Source organism: Lutra lutra, chromosome 18 (genome assembly GCF_902655055.1).
Source record: "Lutra lutra chromosome 18, mLutLut1.2, whole genome shotgun sequence".
NCBI classification, from domain to species: Eukaryota; Metazoa; Chordata; class Mammalia; order Carnivora; family Mustelidae; genus Lutra; species Lutra lutra.
This window is the reverse complement of record NC_062295.1, coordinates 2,466,868-2,487,500: the sequence shown is the minus strand read 5'-3', so window position 1 is coordinate 2,487,500 and position 20,633 is coordinate 2,466,868. Positions and strand designations below refer to the sequence as shown.

The window sequence follows — 20,633 nt, the reverse complement described above, 5'->3', positions numbered from 1 at the left end:
ACAGGGGCAGCTTTCCAAACCAACGCTTCCCAGTTACTCCTCTGGATCGCGGCAGCGCGCGGGGGAGGGCTGGTCTCCAGCCCTAGCTGGGATCCAATGAAGGAAAGAGAATCTAAGGGTGAACTGTGGGGGGCAGCTACAGCTCGCCCGCAGTGGGTCGCAAACCGGGAACGTTGCTCTGCCCCCAATCGCCAGCGCCTATGGTCCTGGACTAAAGCCCTCTAAACTGGCCTGGAACCGGAGGACAACAAATACGGACTTTCCAAACTACTGAACATCAGGAACTGGGACCCCGTAAGTCCCTCTACTTGACTGATACCAAACTTTCCCCCACTAGAACCATGAGGACTGGAGCGACAATAGCGTTGCTGAGCAGAGGGGAGAGGTTGGCAGCAACAGGAGTTTTCAGGGGTATAATCCTCCCTTAGAATGCAAGAGGATCAAATCCCAGCCCGAGGAGCCTAGGTTTTTAGACTTTCTAGTCTGTTAATTAGGGACAGCCTGCTGTGTTCCCAGAGGAGGAAAACCCCTGTGGAATTCCATCCCTGGGATCTTGGTAACAAGGAGCAAGGAAGCCCCTGGTGTCAGCCTTAAAGGGCACTGGTCCTTGCCCTGTCCTGGGCGTGGGTACTGGAATGGCTACTCTCTCTGCTCTCAGGAACGGGAGTCCAGAAGCACCCATGGGAGGTCACTCCTGGTACAAGGGGCAGATGCTCTGAGGGCAGGAACCAAGCATGGCTTCCTGGGGGAGCAGGAACCTCACACATTGTGCACCCAACAGGGCACTTTTCGGGCAGGAGTGGATAGCTGGGAGCAGAGAAATAACCCGTGTGGGCGGGAATCCTCAATGCCTCCAGTGGACCACAACCAGCAATGAAAGTTCTAACTGACTAATGGGAGGCTCAAAGTCTTAGTCTCAAGGGTCTGTTCTAAGTGCTTTACATAAAATATAAGTAATTGAATATCCCAGACAAATCTGAGTCATGAGCTGTGATCATCCCCACTTAACAGACAGATAAACTGACCCCTGAGAGGCTGGGTTTTAGGGGTCCAGATCTGTGGAGCACAGCTGGAAAAGAGTGGAGTCTAGTCCTGTAACCCTCCTGCAGTTCTTTTAGGACTCCAGATGGCAAGACCCCAGATGACAAGCCATGGAAAACACCAGTGCAGGCTCTCTCCAGGAAGTAGAGTCCCCCTGAGGCTGAGATTCAGGGATGGAGTGTATGCAGCAAAGTGTGGATGCAGGGTTTAGGGACAAGGGTCAGCTCTGTGGATCCACGGTGACACATGGGACCTCGATGATGGTGGGGGGGGAGCACCAGCAACTCCCTCCCCCACCCTCTCTACTTTCAATCCCTTTGCTTTCCATTGTAAAATTAAGGGACCTAAAATCAGGACCCACCATTACACCCACCCCCCAAAAGTGTCTGTGTGCAAGAGAAGGGCTTGTCAGGGATTTGAATCCAGGACTTCTCACTCCCAAAGCAAGTTGTGCGCCCCCAGATTAACAGATCTCTCAAGGTCAGCTATTTCATCTGCCGCTCATCTCTCCATGGAAGAAAGTGGTCTTGACCCCGGTTCTGTCAGACCTGGAGCCATCCACTCTTCTGGGAATCACTGGCTGGGCCAGGCTCTCAGGCTGAGGCTTCAAGGACAAGTACAACATTAGGGCTATGGACAGGGACATCTCCTGGATGCTGGAGGGGGTCCCTGGAGAGAGGCAGTGCCAGGCTGGAGTAAGGAAGGCAGGCACAGGGAGAGTAGGACCACCTGCATGTGGGTGGGGAGAGCAGAGGGCCCCAGAAATTGGCCCTTATCACTGGGGTCAGGTTTCATGTTGAACGTATCTGTCCCTTATTTCCTGAACTGTCCTCCCCATACCTGGGCTCCTGGCCTTCTCTCTCCGTCCCTTCTTCTCGCCCATCCCTCCTTCTAGGGCCAGGGGGTTGCACAGGGCTACTGGGGGTAGGGGAGACAGCTCACTCTGTGGTTCTGAATAGAAAATGTCTGGAAAATGCCAGGAGGCCCCATCTTGGGGTATCTTCTGAATTATTTTCTTGTATGGGTTCCAGGTAGGTCCAGGCCTCACAACAGATGGTAAGATTTTTTCAAGCTGGGAGCCCAGAGTGTCTAGGTGAAAGTCTCAGTTAACCCCCCAGGTCCAGCGCCCTAAAAGGTGGGCCCAAGGTGGACTTCAGGCCATGTCCCTCAAATAAGAGCCTCAGCTGACCCTCCTCCAAGGGCAGCAGCCTTAGTGGGAATAAGAGTAGGGGAGTCTCAAAAGGAAGCAGAACTTGGCCTAGAAGCAGGTGGACCAGCCCTGGTCCTAGTTCCCTCTCCACCTACTTCCCAGCCTGTGGGAGCCTCTGGCGTCAGGGGTCAGGTGTGAGTACGTGCTGAGAGGAGAAGATTGGCCACTGTCCCTCCACTGGGGCTCTGGAGTCTGGACTGCCCTGAGGCCCTTTGCTCACAGAGAAGATGGTGGCCGTGGAGGAGACTTGAGGATGCTGGAAATCTAAGTCCATTCTTCTGGCAGAAGCAGGGTGTGACAGTAGAACCTCAGTGGGACAATGGGACACTGTCTCCTGGGTCAGGGTCCTTCCTGCCTGACCCTCTGCCCACTCCCCTTCTCATCTGGAGACAGATCATCTGTTCCTCTGGGTTCCCAGGTGCAGTCTGACAACCGTAGCACCCACGCATAGACAAGGTGTAGGATATGAATCTCCTTTAGTATGAGGTGCCTGAGGCCCTACCGACTGAGCCTGACTGACCCAGAGTGACCTGATGACTACAAGTGAGGCAGGGAGACTCAGTCCATAGGGGAAAAGCTTAGATTCACCTATACAGACCTGCCCCTCCAAGCTTGGCTCTGCCCATCTATGCTGAAGCCACCACCGTCCCTAAAAATTAAAAACTCCCAAGGCAGAGAAAGTGCCTCAGACTGTCTCCCTTGAAGGTAAAAGTTACACCCAAGTACCGTGCTTTCTGATTCAATGAGCAACCATGAGATTTGTTTTCTCAGGAAGATCTCTCTCAACAGGGGTCCAAAATGCAGTGCCCGCCCAGCGTGGGGCTCGAACCCACGACCCTGAGATTAAGAGTCTCATGCTCTACCGACTGAGCTAGCCAGGCGACAGTTATAGGTCCTTGGCGCTCTGTCCTTTGTTCTGAGGCCTCAGGTGACTTGGCTGCAGAGTTTCTGGTGGTGTGATCCGAGGACAGGGAGCACCTGCACCCCCAGCCCAGGACCGGAAACTGGGTTCCAATCCTTGAACCGTTGAGGACTCGCCCATGCCGCCGCGGAGGAGGAACCGAGCCAGCCCCTCCAACCCCACGCTTGGGGCGTGGTTTGCGGTCTGGGCTGGCTGAGTCTCCACATTGTGGTGGGACAAGGGGCCACGTCGGTCCAAGGGCACAGGCGGAGGTTCCCAGTTCTCCCCAGACCTCGTTCCTTCCCACCAGGGTCCTTCTGCCCCCTCCGCGCGACGCCGAGTGAAGGACACCTCTCCAGTAGGAAAAAGCCGCATCGACCACCTCTCCAGTGCTGAGGACTAAAAGGGGGACACACCTTCCCGGCTCGCCCCCACCTGACGCCAACAAAATCTGGACACTTGGGGATGGCCGAGACTCGGGCGCAGGGACGGTAAGCCCCCAAAACAAGCACCGTACCTTAAACCAAGGAGCCAGAACGAAGACGACGGGTTCGGTCCTTGGTGACCATGCCTCGCCCACCTCGGCGCAGGGTAAGGGACCTGTGGGCAGTTTTCCCCGATACCACAAAGGGGAGGGTGAGAGTCGGCGCGATGCCCCGGTGTCCCCGGGCCATTCCCGGGGATGCACACGCCGGAGGCTTCCAACCGCCGAGGGACCGAAAAGGGGCGGCTGAGCAACTGGGGCGGCCCCGGGACCCGACGGGATCGGGCGCGGGGAAGGGGGAGAGGTGCCAGGACTCCGCACCTGCCCGGCGCCGTAAACGAAGCAGCAGCACAGCCAAACGCCAGAACGGACGTCGCCAAAAAGCAAGGGCTCGCGAGACACTTCTCGCTACCCACCGGCTCCTCGCCTGAGCGTGGATAGGGGCGGGTCCTGACCGGGGAGCCGGCGCCTCAGGGGCGCGCCCCGGTGGCCTAATGGAGAAGGCACTGGCCTCCTAAGCCAGGGATTGTGGGTTCGAGTCCCACCTGGGGTAGGATGGCTACGTTTTGGCACTCCTGAGTGGTTTCTGTTGTCAAAGACTGTTGTCAGCCACGACTCCGCGCTACACCTCTTAGGACCCCCGAAGCTGGGACATGGGCCTCTGCCCTTGGTTGGTTTTACCCTGAACAAAGCCTACATTTTGAGAAAGCTGACCCCGGGGAGGGTGCCCCATCCATCGTTCTCGGGACTGCACCAGCTGCAGGAGTGCCACGAAAGAATGGGCAGGGGGTTGCACTCTCCCGAATATAACATAGGCAGCACCACGCTTGCGGTTTCTCAGGTCCTCTAGTTCCAGGGGGTGCATGAACCCGGAAAGGAACTGGGGGGGAGAGGCGTCGGCTTCTCCCATTAGCTGATTTTCTCAGCGATTCCCTAGCACTCTGAGCAATAAATGGGCCAAGCATTGCCGATGCTGATATTTACGTGGGTGCCTTGGAACCGAGAAACCTTTCTGAGGTTGGGGGAAAAGGCCAGCGTGGTGCTCCAAACCCAGGCTGGGAGAGATCTTTGTGGTCTACTGAGTGAGCTAGCCAGACACTGGGAAATTTTCTGTGGTTCTTTCTTTACGTCAAGGGGGAGCCTCCGCCTCACTCTCTCTAGAAAAGAAAAGCCCCAGAGTCAGACTCAAATCTGTTGCTTAGCCCCGAGCAAAGCCTGACCAGGGACCAATTGTGTTTATGGGTATTAAGGACACGTGCCCTTGGTGGACCCCAGTACTGAGTGTCTGGGCCCCTGCTTGTTGTGGTTTTCATCCCTGGGCAATCTATGAAGTAAAGAGAAACCTTCTCCTAGTTCCATCTACCTAAGTTTAAAAGCAAGACCCTAGGGGAACCTGGCTGCCTCAGTCTAGGGAGCAGGTGACTCTTGATCTCAGGGGCATGAGTTCCATTCCCATGCTGGGTGTATAGATTGCTTAAAAAAAAATGTCCAGCACCCAACAAAGTAAGATTATAAACATGTGACATTCAATGAAAAATGAGCATACATGAAAAGAAGCAGGAAAATAAACCCATAGTCAGGAGAAAATAAACAATCTTTCAAGTCACTTTTCTTGTCTATGAGGAAGTCCAAGCCACATGTAGAAAACCTGTGTAGATTCTCATTCCACAGTCCCGGCTGAGCTGTTCATATGACAGACATGGGAGCAGAGGGGTCCATGGAGGCTATTAGAATTCAAGTTCTCCCAAACTCCAGTTTAACAGGTGCAGGTTGTACCTGCTATCCCCTTTTGAATTCCTGACCCAAAGAATCCATAAGCATAAAAACATATCATTTTATTTCTTTGAATTTAAGGATTTTACCCATGTACCTCTCTACTAAGAGAGAGCAGGGGAAGCAGTAGAGGGGGCGGGAGAGGGAAACAGTCCAGCAGAGACCCTGCGGAGCACAGAGCCAGAAGTGGGGCTCCATCCTAGGACCTTAAGATCACCGCTCAAGCAAAGCAAGGCTCTGATGCTCGGCAACCGAGCCAGCCAAGTGCCCCCAAACGTACTGTTTTCTACCTCGAAGGCTGGCAGTGTTACACAGCAACAACTGTCGCATGGTAACTATTAAAACAAAAGGCAGCAAACATATATAATAGTAGAATTTTGAAAACTTCTCTCTGCAAATTCTGCAACAAAACAAGAATGACTTCCATCACATTTCTATTTTATTGGAGGTTCTAGTTAGTGCAATAAGACAAGAAAAGTAATTAAAAGTAGTTAAAATAAAGATGGGAAGTAAGTAATACTGCCTTGATTCACAGATGACATGCGTGAATATATAGGAAATTCTATAAGATTAGAAATAATGGGGCGCCTGGGTGGCTCAGTGGGTTAAGCCGCTGCCTTTGGCTCAGGTCATGATCCCAGGTCCTGGGTTCGAGCCCCACATCGGGCTTTCTGCTCGGCAGGGAGCCTGCTTCCTCTCTCTCTCTCTGCCTGCCTCTCTGCTTACTTGTGATTTCTCTCTGTCAAATAAATAAATAAAATCTTTAAAAAAAAAAAAGAAATAACATGTGAGTTTCACAGTGTCACTGAATCCCAGATTAATATATCAAAATTGATTATAATTTTGTATATCTGCAAAAAAATAGAAAAGTATATCCAAAGTGATATAATTTACAATGGTATCAACAACATCAAACACCTACCAAAAATCCTAGGGAAAGATGTACAAACCCTATCTCAGAAAACTATAAAACACTATTATAAGTTAAAGAAGACCTTAATATGGGGCACCTGGGTGGCTCAGTGGGCTAAAGCCTCTGCCTTCGGCTCAGGTCATGATTCCAGGGTCCTGGGATCGAGTCCCGTATCAGGCTCTCTGCTCAGTGGGGAGCCTGCTTCCTCCTCTCTCTCTCTCTGCCTGCCTCTCCACCTACTTGTGATCTCTCTCTCTCTGTCAATAAATAAATAAAATCTTTAAAAAAAGCTTTAAAAAAATAAAGAAGACCTTAATAAAGAAGAGATTCATCATGTTTATGACTTGAAAGACTCAGTATTGTAATGATGTCAAACCACCCAAAACTGACCTACAGAATCAATACTATACCAATCGAAATCCCAATCACTATTTTTGTGTAAACTGACAAGTTGATTCTCACACTTATATGAACATGTGAAAGGCCAATAAGAACCAAAACAAATTTGAGAGACTAACACTCCTGGGTATCAAGACTTACCCACAAAGCTAAACCCATTTGGGCACAAGGCTACATGGGAAAAGTATTAGAACAACACAGACTCTTGATTTTGAAGAAGTTTGTACTACACATCAAGTGGCAGAAAGGACAATCTTTCAAATAAATTGTTCTGAATCAGAACAGTCCCCATTTAACAGTTGGTGAAAGAAAGGCCTGCATGGCTAAGCTTCTTGTCCAGAGCCCCCCCGCCGTACTCCCCTACCCCGTCCTGTGGTCCCTAAACCGGAAGGAACAGTCATGAGCTCAGTCAACATTTGGACCCAGGACCTCTATCCCCGCAGCGAGAGTCATGCCACTGGCCCAGCTTGGTCCATTATTACAGGCCACAAATACAAGCCGCATCTGCCACTTAAAATTTTCTAGTAGCACATTAAAAACAGTAACAATAAGTCAAAAGAAACAGGTAAAATTAATGGTAATATATTTTACATAACCCAGTATATCCAAAATATCATTTCAACACGTAGTAAGATACCTTACTTTTCTGGTAACACGTCTTCAAAACCTGACTTGCATTTTACACTTAGAGCAGCCCATCTCAGTTGGGAGGGTAGGAGCAAACAGGTGTCTAGCGAAGGAGGGGTGGGGGGGGTGGGGGCGTCAGGGCCACCGAGAGTGGAGAGGAGGTGGGACTGGATGCTCCTGTAGCTGAATGTGAAGGTGACAGTCACTCCTCCCTACCCAAAGGAGCCAGCCTGTGACTCGATATTCCCAAGTTAAAATAGCAGAGAGCAAGTATGCATGGTTTGGGCTCGTCCGGGATTTGAACCCGGGACCTCTCGCACCCGAAGCGAGAATCATACCCCTAGACCAACGAGCCTCACACACAACAGCACTTACTAACACCTCCCCCACAACTGTTTGTATCACACGTGACCTCCAGTTCATTCCCGGATAGGCTGAGCTGTTTCTGGAAGCCAGGAGCGGAGCTGAGCGGTGAGGTGGCCGTGGGGAGACCTCGTGGGCCCAGGTGGCCAGAGGCAGAGCGGCCCAGTCCCAGGATGATGGATCCGCAGAGCCGGACCGGGATTGATTCCTGCCACCAGGGGAGTGGGGAGCAGACTGTGGGAGAGGGAAGATGAGGGGCTTGGATGAGCTGCAGCCCCCACCCCCCCAGCTGAAAAAGCACTCGCTCTGCAGGGGATCCCGAGGCTTCATTCAGGCTGTGCGGGTTGTGGGGACTGTGGATGGTGGCTGGGAAGCAGACCAGAGAAAGGGGACTGGCATCAAGTAGGCCTATGCCCTCAAATCTCTTGAGGAGGAGGAAAGGGGAAGGAAGAGATGATGGTTCCATTTTACTCACCCATCTCCAGGGCTGCCAGTCTAGGCACAGGGGAAGGAAGTGCCCGTAGCAGGTTCTGGCTCTCCCTGTTGATCCCCAAGCCCCACGGGTGGGAGATGACCCCCTTGGGAGCCTCCCGCAGCTCTAAGCAAATTGTTTCCATGGGAAAGGCAAGTCAAGGCAGGGTAAACAGTTTAGGACTGGCTGGATTGAATAATTCAGTGGGATGTGGGACAGAGGGGCTGTCCCTAGTTGTCTGATTCTGACTCTGGATGATTAGGGCAGGAGAAATAGAGGGTTGGTGTGTCAGATAAGGAGTGGGGTGGGCAGGCATATAGACCCAGAATTGGTTGGTTTGCATATGAAAGGCCTATTAGCAGGCAAGTGGTTTAGTGGTCCCTAGGAATTAGCGAGCTAGGGGGAGGGGGCAGTCTGTCCTCAGCTAGCAAGCCCCCCCAGATGTCAAGCCATCAACGGAATACAGAAAATAAAATCCAGGTGTGATAATACAGGTGTGAATTGCATCCAAGGTGTTTACATTTATGAAGATCATGGGACTTTTCAGCCCATCAATATGACTGACTACTCTGATAGACTTTCTTGAACATAAAACCAACCTTGCATTCCTGGAGTAAATCCAGCTCAGACCTTATTTTACTGCTCCAATAAAAGAAGTGAGGATACGCAGGCTGGGGGAGTGATGGCCTTTTCTCCCTGGGAAATGCCCAGGCTGGCTAATTTGAGACAGAAGAGGATGCATTGGCCCCCAGTTCAACCCTGGCTCAGCAACTGTCAGAGGCCAAGGACACAAGTGGCCCCCAGTTCCATTCCCCATGTGCTCCCGTGACACAGGGTCATGTGGGTTTGCTCCTTGGGGAGTTACACGTGGACCCCGCACCGGCATGCTCTCCATGGTCCATGTGCACAAGTGTGAGGCAGCGGCAGAGCTCAAACTGGTCTAGGCTGGCCGGAGCTCTGGCCTGTCACTGGGAGTCCTGCTGTGACAGTTTTAACGTTATCAACCCTACGGGGCACAGTTTCACAAACTCTGACCTGAGGCTTTCCATCAGGACATGGGGCTGGTGCAGACATAGAGCCCGCTGTCCCAGCCTCCAGCCCACCCTCCTCTGCTCGGCACCTCCATCCCTGCCTCTGGGTCCAGTACCTCTGGACCCAGAGCCACTCTAAAGCCCCTGAGATCTAGGTTTGAATCCTGCTCCAAGGTCATACCATGGCTGGTGGGCCCCAGCTGGTATTTTAGAGGACTGGGGATGCCACATGGATGGCTGGGAGTCAGAGAAACCAAAAGGGCCCCATGAAAAACTCCTTTTTTCATTCCTTTTCTTGTTTCCATTCCCCTAGGACCTACATGCCCACCTTACACACACCTTATAGGACATATAACATATGTTCACCTTGTAAAGGTCAAGGAATTAATGATTTCTTAGGAGTCTCCAAGCCCAACAGATAACATCTAAGGAGTGTAACCAGGGGGAGTCATCCTGAATGTCATCAAGACCGCTGGCTTCAGGGCATAAGCGACTTATGGGGAACCCCTAAACACTCCTCCGTGTTCCTGGATGGCTGAGAAGGCACGCTCATGGAACCGCCATCCTCATAAAAACTCCAGGCCCCAAGCAAGGGCTGTCCTTTGCTTGGGGCCTGTCCTTTCTAAGTCTACCATTCTGTCCGTACCTACTCTATGTCTTCAACAACTTCTGCTCTTCCTCTCTGCTCACATTTGATTTCTGTGCTGCACAAATCCAAGGACCCTCTTGGCTGGTCCTGTGAGGCCCCCTGGGGGTCCAACCAGCATCGGCTGCACTCATGCACATGGACACATCTTGTTCTCCATGGCCCAGGTGCCATGGCAAGGGCTACCACCCAACAGCAAGGAGGTGGTGATGAAGTTCCCCTTTGGCTTCTAGAGCCCTGATCTTTCTGTCCAAGTTGGTGGATCAAGAGTTCAGGGCTCTGCCCCCCGAGTGAGCTGGGGACAGTGGAGCAGACCAATGGTGTCCTCTCCATGTTGATCCAGCTTTGGGTGACCAGAGCTCATCTCCCTCCTCTGAACTTCCCAGCTGCCCAACCACCTTGGACACCTGCCACCCTAGGACTGGGTCTCCTGGGATGGGGAGGAAGTTTTGAAACTTGTGCCAAAGAAAAGGCTCCAGGTTTCCTCTCCCGGTCTAGGGATGAGCAGACAGACCCTCATGGGTGCAGAAACTCCGATTGCCAATGCCTGTGGATTCTGTTCTATGACCCTGCACATGAGGACCAGTATGTCCCCCATCCTTCCATAGCTCTAGCCCCTCCCCATCTCTCCATCCCATCCCACCACCAGGGAAAAATCAGAGCCCTATCCTGGGTCCCAACTGGGAAAGACTGCATTGGGAACTGGTAAGCTGTCCTCAGTCTGTGATTAAACTCAAGGTAACTTTCACAGGATTGACTTCCTTGCACTTGTGAGGGAAATGGGAGAGGAGAGAAATGCAGCCTGTGCGTCTCTACTGAACTCAGAAGTCCAGGATCAGGAGGCAAGGGACTTCGCGCCTTTATATTTAACTCACATCTACACCCACTCTGGGGAAGTCCAGGGAGTCAGATCCAGGACCTCATCCGGGTACCCCAGAGGACCAGGCAACTGGGCAGTGCTAGTCTTCTCAAGAGCAGGAAACATGCTCACCCACAGCGGCGAGGGGGGTGGGCAGGAGGGCATGTGCTTGTGCCGTGAGAGAGCCCCGAATGTTAGGAATGATCCCCCAGAGCTATGCTCTTCCTGTCCCGCCTCCACGGACTAGAAACACACTAAAATCTCATAATGCAAAAGCAACTCAGGTCCACCTTCTGTGTGAAAGGGACTAGATTCAGAACCCTTCCTGAGCAACCCCAATGCCTCAGTTTCTCCTGTGGTCCCCCGCAGCTGGGGGATTTGGTGTTTGGGTCCCCCGAGATTTAGTCCCTGAAATCTTGAGTTGTGCTAACTGCTTGCCTTAAGGTTTAGACCTAAGCACCTGAAACCATGAATTCTATGCACCCAGGCTTGTAAAAAGCCATACTCCCAACGTGGGGCTTGAACCCACAACACTGAGATTAAGAGTCTCATGTTCTACCCACTGAGCTAGCTGGGCATACCAGCTTTGCCCTCCTTCAAAGGGAAAGTAGGGCAGTGTGGGGGCAAGCGGACCTCTCCCTCACTGAACACCTGCCTGATCAGTACTGTTTCCAATATGATTCCCCTGCCTGGAACCGAGAACCTCTGGATTGAAAGCTGCAAGGAGGTGGGACCACCTGGCCTGAAATTCAGGGATAGGGGCAAGAAAAGGGGGCATGCTGACCCAGGGGGACAGAGAGAAGGAGGCCCAGGGGCCCGGCAACCCTGGGAAGCCAGTTCCTCGGTGGCACCGAGTCCCTGAAATTCCACGGTCCCTCTGTCCAGGGTCTAACACACAGGCGAGGAAGGAAGAAGAGCGCCTTCTTCCTTCTCAGCTCTGGGGTGGGAACCCAGGTTTCCCCCAACAGACCAGCCCTCCAGTGAGACACGGGAAGCTCAGTACCCTCCTGCAGACTGGGAGGACAGGATCATGGAGGTCAAGTCACTAGACATAATGGGAACAAGGTGCCCTTCTCTATTGTGGTCCCTAGAACATAAGTCGATCTCTCCACCCCCACTCACCGCCTGCGAGAGCTCAGGGTCCAAATCCCAGAGGAGTCTCACTTTCAAATTCTCAACATCTTCACCCCCTGTCCCCACACCCCATACCTTCCTCCCCACCCCATGCCTGGCTTTGGGGCGGGCAAAGGGGCTTGGACCATGAAGACCCAGAGGACCGGTTGCAGGGCCGGACCCCTCTGCCCCAGGATACTGTGCAAGGTCACACTGGGACCACCACCTTCCTTTCCAGTAGGTTTCTAGAACGACCACCCATCCATGGGGGAGAATAAGCATGGTCCCTTGAGGCCCCACATATCTGTGCCCAGGGATGCCACCGCGGAAGGAGGGTTGCTGGACTGTGCCCAGCACAAGGACAAAAAAAGGGACTTTGGGGGACCCAGAGCCATGAGGGGGCTTTGGAGGCTGAGCCCAGAAGAGGACGGACCTGGAAGAGGACAGGAGCCTCTGAGTCTGCCCCTGATCCTAGGTCCCCTTTCTGTTAGTGGAGGAGACAGCTTTGGCCCAAGGCCCACAGCCGGGGCTTCCCCATTGGGAGGGTGGGAACTCCCTGGTCTCAGGTTTGAGTCCCCCCAGAACCCCCTCGCAGTCCTGGAGCCCTGCCCAGCTCCAAGGGAGCCCAAGTTCCCAATCCTTGGCCCTGGAGGGAGGTCCTGGTGACAGAGCCTCTGGGGGAAACTGACCCTTGGGACTCCAGGCCTGGCATTATGGAACCTCACTCTTTTCTGGAAGATGAGCCAAATACTCCTATCTTGGGGTGGGCTTCTGGGACCCTGCTGCCCCTGAGCCCAGGGAAAGCAAGTGGATAGAATCAAGAACAGAGTATAGTGTCGATGTGGTTCATTGGTCTAAGGGTGTGAGTCTCACTCTGGGTGTGAGAGGTCCTGGGTTCAAATCCCAGATGAGCCCTGTCTCTGCTTCTTTTTCTTCTCCAGATGGTCAGGTTGTTACCACCTAAGGGAGCCAAAGTCCACCCAAGGCCAGGAAGGAATGGGGACCCAAAGACCCACCATTACACATGATGGGGATTAAAAGACCTTCAGGTCTGCAGAGCAGGCTTGGACCTGCTCTTGCCGCCCTCTGCTTAGACTGTCTCTGTGTCTTCCCCTCCCCACCCCTACCCTCATCCCCACCATTTGGCATGGAGCATGGGGGAAGGGGGAGGAAAGACAGATGATGTTTCCCTTGAGAGCAGATCCCAGTGTTCTAGGTGGAAGGAAGCTGCTGGGCTCCACTGGGAGCATCTCCAGGGGACTGGTCTTAAAACCAGATCCAGAGTGGGCATCCCAGACTCCAGATATGAGGGCACATGCCTCCCTGGCCAAGCCCTGCCTCACCCATGAAGGGATAGCGAGTTAGTATGTCAGACATGAGGGAGGGCGGAGGTTAGAGCCATCAAAGGTGGCCAGTGGGCACCTTGACTTTAGACTTTGGTCTCCAGAAGTGTGAGAATATCTGTTTCTGTTGTTTTAAGTCGCTCAGATTGTGATAACTTATTATGGCAGCCACGGGAAACTAACAGAGATACTGGGTTGGTAAGACATTTCTTCCAAAAAAACGACTAAGGTGTATGGACCTAAGTACCTAGTAAACTGAACTTTCTTTTACCCAAAAAATACCAGGAAAGATTCCCAACACCAAGAGTGCCCTGAAGGGAGAGATGTGGACACTTCTGGTAGGAGTCCCAGCCTCAGGTCTGGGATCTGGAGCTCCAGGGAGGGGTCCAGGAGAGGGTCAGTCGGCTGCTGTGGTGTCTCCCCCAAAGCAGCCTCCACTCCCACCAAAAAAGAAAGAAAACCCAGTCTAGCAAACATTGAGAGGGGCCTTTTTAACAGCATAAGCCATTGCAAGAGAATGGAAGAAAATCAGCTGATGGGAACCCTAAGCCCTCCTTTTCCCTCTCCCTCAAAATGGAAAACAAAATCCCCTGCTTCCATTTCCCTTTCACTGGGGAGAGTGGGCCTCTCCAAATGAGAGGCCACTGACCTCCAGGTCAAAGTGGGGAAGGGCAATTCTGAGCAGTGCCTCCTCCGGCACTGGGGTGGCCCTGCTTGGGAGCCTCCTCCTGGGAGCCTCACTCAGGACTTAGAGAGTCCTGCTCCCTCGCGACACCCCCGTGCCCCCCCACACACAGACTCTGACCTCTGGGTTTGAATCCTGTTCCCGAGTCAAGCGTGGCAGGGCAGGGCATCCTGCGGTTACTAATTTAAGCTCTGTGTCTTCTCCCACCATGTATTCAAAAGCTGGCTGGCAGCCCCTAATACCTGCATTGCTTCCCTCAAGCACCAGCAAGGTGTGAGGCTTCCGAGAGCCACAGCCCGAGGCAGAGGTCTCACAGGAAGCATCCGCCCTAGATTGCTAAACAGCCTCGTGTAAACGACAGGAAACACTTTCCTTGCCCGGTGTCATCTTAAAAGGCCTGTTGAGCAGTCAAAAAACCATACACCCAACGTGGGGCTCAAACCCACAACTCTGAGATTAAGAGTCTCATGCTCTACCAAGGTAGAGCTAGCCAGGTAAGGACAAAGTCTGTCTCTACCTCCCAGCTACTCTAAGTACCAAAGGCACGTGCTGCGAAAGGAAACAAAGGTGCATCCTCCACCGGGAGAGGTGATGCGCGCGTCACTGCCATCCACGGGAGTGGGAGGCGCTTAACCAGGGCGTGAAGATAACTACAAATAAGCAGAAGTAAAGTGTAGCTAGGCGTGGCTCGTTGGTCTAGGGGTATGATTCTCGCTTAGGGTGCGAGAGGTCCCGGGTTCAAATCCCGGACGAGCCCGAACCCTTTTCCTCTCACAAACTCCCCCAAAGCCTCACTGAAGCTCTGGGTACCCAGCCCAGGGCCACCTGCAGCCACAAAACCGGCCTGATGGTCCACCACCCCCTCAGCCTGCTGCCGCGACTGAAAGAGCCAGAGTTCCTTAATCCCTGAGGCCTGAATTTAAACTCCACATCGAGTTTAGGGAGCTGAGGCCTGCAGAGACAGAGATCTCCAGGGAGCCGGACCACACAGACATGCGGCGCCGCAGCTTCAGCCCGGGAGTCCTCGCGCTTCGCGCACCCGGGGGCAGCTCCTGCACGCCCAGGTAGTTTCCTGGCCTGGCCGCCAGGGGGAGCACTGACCGTGGGAGACCACGGGAGCCGCGAGAGGACCCAGACCTGGCCGGGAAGCCCTCCAGCTGTGTTCCGGATGAGCCAGAGTCTGCCTGACGCCCCGCATTGCCTCTTGTGTTAATGACCAGTGCGGGTTCGGGAGCCTCCCGCGACCCGACTCCCCAACACACACACCCTTCCCCCCAGTCCCACTGCAGAAGGGGAGAATAAGGCGACTGCATAGGGCCTGTCCTAAGCGTGCGGCTCACGAAATGGACACTTTGACTTCAGCTCCACGTTCTCCTCCCCTCCTCTTTCCCTTCCTGGGACCTGCACAAAACCCGAGGGCCACTTCCGCCTGGGACCAGGTGCCCAGAAGCAGGCTCTGATGCCCTGCTTCAATAAGGCGGCTAACGTTGCCCCAGCCTTCTCTTTGTCTGGTGGCGTGCCCCACCTCCCCCCAGCCAGGTGGTGACTGCAGAAGCCAGTGGGGAGCCTGACCTCTCATTCCTGTTCAGCAATCAGGAGGCCCCACCTTTATGACCTGCTCCCCCCTCCCCAAACAAAAAGGGGAAGTTTTCTTCTCTTACCACAGGGGCGCATTGTCAGAAGTCCAAAGACGTAAATAAGATCTAGAGTTTCCAAGCATAATACTGGAAATGTCCAAGATGCAACTGAAAGTCACTGGTCATTCTAAGAGCCACGAAAATCTCAACTTGAAAGAGAAAAGGTGAAAGACACGGACACAGATTTTGGAACCGTCTGAGAGGGAGGGGAGAGGTGGGAAAGCAGCCATCCTAAAAATGTTTGAAGAAGCTTTAAAGAACTCACTTGGAAGAAATGTAAAAGTTGGGAGTCTCAAAGAAATAGAAAATATCAAGAAAAACCACATGGAAAAACGTAGAGATAAGGAGTGCAGTAACTGAAATGAAAAGCCTAATGGCGAACGCATGGGCAAGACGGAAGAAAGAGTAAGTTAATGTGAAGATAGAACAGCAGAAATGACCTAATCTGAAGAACACAGAAAACAGACTTTGGAGGAATGGAAGGAAGAGGAAGACAAAGGAAGGAGAGAAGGAAGGAAAGAAGGACAGAACCTCAAGGATTTGTGGGACTTTAACAAAATACCTAATGTTAGAGATGCCAGAGACCCAAAAAGAAAAGAAAGACAGGGCTAAATGTATTGGAAGAAATAGTAATGGAAGTCTATCTGTGTATTCTTTTTTAATTTATTTATTTGACAGAGAGAAATCACAAGTAGGCAGAGAGGTAGGCAGAGAGAGGAGGGAAGGCAGGCTCCCACTGAGCAAAGAGCCTGATGTGGGGCTTGATCCCAGGACTCTGGGATCATGACCTGAGCCAAAGGCAGAGGCTTTAACTCACTGAGCCACCCAGGAGCCCCTATCTGTGTATTTTCTATAATTCTATAATGGGGCGCCTGGGTGGCTCAGTGGGTTACTTGTCTGCCTTTGGTTCGGGTCATAATCCCAGGGTCCAGGGATTGAGCCCCGCATCGGGCTCCCTGCTCAGCAGAGAGTCTGTTTCTCTCTTTCCCTCTGCCCCTCCCACCTGCTCATGCTCTCTCTCTCTCAAATAAATAAATAAAATCTTTATAAATAAATAAATAAATAGATAGATAGACTCCATGCCCAACACAGGCTGTTAACTTACAACCCTGAGATCAGGAGTCACACACTCTACCAGCTGAGCCAGCCAGGTGCCCCTGTCTGTGTATTTTTTAAAAACACACTTTGTGTTTTAGAACAATTTTAGTTCACAGCAAAATTGAGCAGAAATATAGAGTTCTCCAAAACTTGGCCCTGAGCATGCACAGCCTCCCCCATTTCTGTGTATTTTTAAAACCCACCTTCCTCCATTTTTTTTGTTTCAAAGCACTTATAGCATTGCCTCGCCCATAAATGTTTTTTACTTTTGTGGGGGCAGAGGGGTGGCAAATACCTCTACAAATAAAGTCCTTTTGTTTTTGAACACCCTCAGTACTGTGCACACATCCAGCACCATTAAGGATGATACCTTCGTATTCTCTCTTCCCTGGTCTGTGTACTGGTTCCCTGCCCCCTCCTTACCCCTCTCTGCACTTGCTTGGCTGGATTCAGGAGGCAGGCCAGGGACCCCCACAGCAGGAGCAGAGCGTGGGGAGTCTGAAATCCCCGGGGATCCTCAGCAGATTCACTGAGGCAAACCAACTCCAGAGCGTGGGGTAAGGGAGGAGCAGAGAACTGCCAGGTCCCACTCCCAGCCTGTTTATCTGAGGTTCTTTCTTGCTCTGGAGAGCCACGCCAGGACGGGGGCGCATGGTGGGGACTGCTCCAGCTCAGACCCACCTGGGGCTCAGGCCTGCAGACCCACAAGGACAGACCCTCTCCTCCCAGGGACTCCTTAGTCCTCACCCCTGAGTCCCTGGAGACCAGATCCAGAGGCAGAGAGCAGCAGGCATGTGTGACAGCAGGCACCCCGGGGGGTCTCCAGAGCTTTCCACCATCCCCTGCCAGGCGGCAGGTTCCTGCAGCTCAGGATCGCCCAAGGGCAGACCAAGAAGGCATGGGGCGAAATATATATTTTTATAATTTTACATAAAAATACATCGATTTCCGATTATTCAAAGGAAGTGTAGTTGGAGTTTTCATGCAAACACCTGGAATCTGGCGGGTCTAAAACTTATTTTAAGTACACAGGTTTGCTTGATTAGATAAGGGAGGATGGGTCCGGTTGCATTTCCCCATCTCGGGGCCACAGGTCCAAGGGTGGTGGGGTGTCAGAGGGCGCAGGTCTGCTCTGAGCCCCGACGGCGCTGCAGCGCCCCCTGGGGGCCGCGGAGCCCATCTGTCTGTGGGTCTGGGCGGCGCGTCTGCCTCCACCCGCTCGGGACCGCTCCCCTGCGGATTCCGAGCAGCCCACACACAGGGTGCCCGCTGGTGACTCCAGAAGCGGCCATGCCCCTCCAAGACCAGATCTGCCCGGCCATTTTGGATTGTGCGGAGCCAATCACATTCTGAAACTCAACCGCCACCACCCAGTGGCAACTGCCCGGCTAGCTCAGTCGGTAGAGCATGAGACTCTTAATCTCAGGGTCGTGGGTTCGAGCCCCACGTTGGGCGTCCTTTTGAACCGACAATTCACACACATTTCTGGGACTGCTGCGCAATTCCTGCATGTTTGGTTTAGGTACAACTTCAACAGCACAGCAGGTGGGGAGGGGCAGCCTGTCACTGTCACGGTGGTGTACCAACACCTTGCCTAAGCCATCTGAGGTGACCAATGATGTTCCCCCCTTACAATGGGTTCTCCAGCCACTTTATTCCTCAACTTCCTTTTTGAGCAAAGTAACCTTAGAAAGGGGTCCGGCGGAGATTGGGACCTGGCTATGAGAGAAAAGCCACCCATCCCGGTTTTCCCTTGGGTTCAGTCAAGGGAAGGAGCAGTACTATTATTCAGCTAAAGGTCACTGCTGACGGAGGCCATGTGCAGTCTTGAAAGACTGAACTTTTACTAAGTTGTCCTTTTGGGGATCAGGGTATACCTGGGATTCCAGGGCTTATCATCACTCATTGTGGGAACACCCCCCAGGACAGGGTGACAAGCTGGGTGGCCATGACCACGTGTCCCAAGGAAAGCAACACCACAGTGCCAAGCACTCTCAAAGGGAGGGCTCATCTAGGATTTGACCCTGAGACCTCTTGGACCCTAACTGAGAATCATACCCTGAGACCACCAAGCCACCCCCTCTGGCTCTGGTTGGACCATCCCTCTTTCCTGTGGCTGTTGGGAAGCATTTGATTCAGGTCTCTATGGACAGGAAGAGAATGGCAGGGGGGAGGGGTTCAGCATTGGGACACTAAGACTCAAAGTCAGTAAGTCCCTAGTCCAATTTTGGGGGTAACAGGTGGAAAATGGAGACCAAGGCTTGGGAAAGCTTCCCTGGGTCCTCCTTCTGTCACCAGGCTAAGGGCTGGGCTCTGGAATGAAGCTGAGAGCAGGTTTTGGACACCCTCCCCCGACCCATACACCACCCAATGCAAGACCATACCCCCTCCCAATCCACACACTGGAGGGACCTTCTGTCTGACCTGAGCATCACCTCCACTTCTGCCCAGGGATCTGCCTCCTGGACTCCAAGATGGACGTCCCAGCACAGGCACAGTTAGGAGGGACCTTAAGGGATGGTGCATGTTCAAATGTGAAGAAAGGGTGAGGGAGGACATTAAGAAATTTGGGTAGCCCTCAGAGAAGCCCTGTCTTGCCACTGCCCATAACTGGGGTCAAGCTGGCTCTGTGCCCACTGAGTGCACCTGGACACATGGCCTTGGGGCCCAGACCTGATCCAGCCACTCGGGTCCAGCTGGGATCTGGGTCTGCTGCACATTGGGCCTGTCTCTGGTCCATCTACACAGGCCCAGACCCCACTTCAGCTCTGCTGGGGACTCCATCCATGCCTTGAAATGACTGGAAAATGCCAACTGTGGGCTTCTTGGAAATCTGAAGCAGAAGAGAGAATGTGCTCTCCTCCACAGGGCCCTTCCTCTGCTGAGCCCCAGCTAAAGCTAAATCCAGGGAAAGGGGTGCCTGGGTGACTCAGTCAGTTGAGCATGAAACTCTTGGTTTCCGCTTGAGTGGTGATCTCGGAGTCTCGGAACAGAGCCCCTGCATCAGGCTCTGCGCTCAGTGGGAAGCCAGTCTGCTTGTCTCTCTCTCCCTCTGCTCCTTCCCCTGCTCGCTCTCTCTCTCTCATATAAGTAAATAAAATCTTAGGGGAAAAAAAAGGTTAAATCCAGGGCTGGGTGTGAAGATGGGGGGTAGACCCCAAGGGAGGGATGCTGTTGATTCAGAAGAGGATTTTGGAGAGGAACCATTCCACTGGTGAGGTGAAGAGGGTGAGGAACCATCCCCACAGGAGAAGGCAGGGCTGGCCAGGGAGCTCGATTACCTCAGTTGACCTCCACCAGGCCTCAGGTCTGGAGAGACCTCTCCTAGCATGCCAGTGGGCCCCAGGATCTGTGCAGACCTGCTTCCCCTCAGGGACTCCAGAATCAGGAGGCATAAAAGGGATACCGCCCTGGGGCTTAAGTGAAGAAACTGGGTCAGAAAGGAGGCCCACCGGTCTGTACTTGCAGGCAGCCGCCTGGTGAGGGCTCTGTGACACAATCCGGGGGCTGACTCTGGGATTGAGATCAGGAAGCTCCTCCCAGACTGGGGGCCCCTGAAATTTCCACCACAGCCTTCAGCCCAGCCCATATGAACCATGTCTTTTATATTCTCTACTCTGATACCTTGACATAAGATCCTTGCTGACCCTGGAGAGATTTTCCTTACCAGGGTTGGCCAATTCCTAGAGATAACAAATTGTCCTAAACATTTCAAATGCAAACCAACCATTCCACAGTCTACAGCCCCCAATCACCTCCTTCAGTGGGCTCTCACACTGGGGGTTCCTATCCCCCTGTCAGGATCACCCCAAGGCCAAGAAAACAGACAACTATGGACAGAGCTATGTTCCAGAAGCAGCTGAAATTAGTGCAGACTAGCCCGTCTAAGCCTGTTCCCTCTGCCTCACCTGTCTCACCTTCATTGAAATCACAAGAAAGGCTCTGGACTGCATTTTCTAGAACTTTCTCTGCTCCTGGACTATCCAGAATACCCAGAGCCTCCTCTGTGCCCTCCCCCACCCCCCACCTCCACTCCCT

At 53.0% G+C, this 20,633-nt stretch overlaps 5 non-coding genes across 5 annotated transcripts; 3 read left to right on the top strand and 2 right to left on the bottom strand.

Annotated features, from left to right (window-relative positions):
- Positions 1 to 3,059: 3,059 nt before the first annotated feature.
- On the bottom strand, positions 3,060 to 3,132 carry TRNAK-CUU (transfer RNA lysine (anticodon CUU)). The gene has a single exon. It is a non-coding gene; the product is annotated as a tRNA-Lys (tRNA).
- Positions 3,133 to 4,116: 984 nt separating this feature from the next.
- TRNAR-CCU (transfer RNA arginine (anticodon CCU)) lies at positions 4,117 to 4,189 on the top strand. Its single transcript has one exon. It is a non-coding gene; the product is annotated as a tRNA-Arg (tRNA).
- Positions 4,190 to 7,631: 3,442 nt separating this feature from the next.
- Positions 7,632 to 7,703, bottom strand: TRNAP-CGG (transfer RNA proline (anticodon CGG)). Its single transcript has one exon. It is a non-coding gene; the product is annotated as a tRNA-Pro (tRNA).
- A 6,842-nt stretch (positions 7,704 to 14,545) lies between these two features.
- TRNAP-AGG (transfer RNA proline (anticodon AGG)) lies at positions 14,546 to 14,617 on the top strand. The gene has a single exon. It is a non-coding gene; the product is annotated as a tRNA-Pro (tRNA).
- A 3,360-nt stretch (positions 14,618 to 17,977) lies between these two features.
- Positions 17,978 to 18,050, top strand: TRNAK-CUU (transfer RNA lysine (anticodon CUU)). The gene has a single exon. It is a non-coding gene; the product is annotated as a tRNA-Lys (tRNA).
- Positions 18,051 to 20,633: the final 2,583 nt, after the last annotated feature.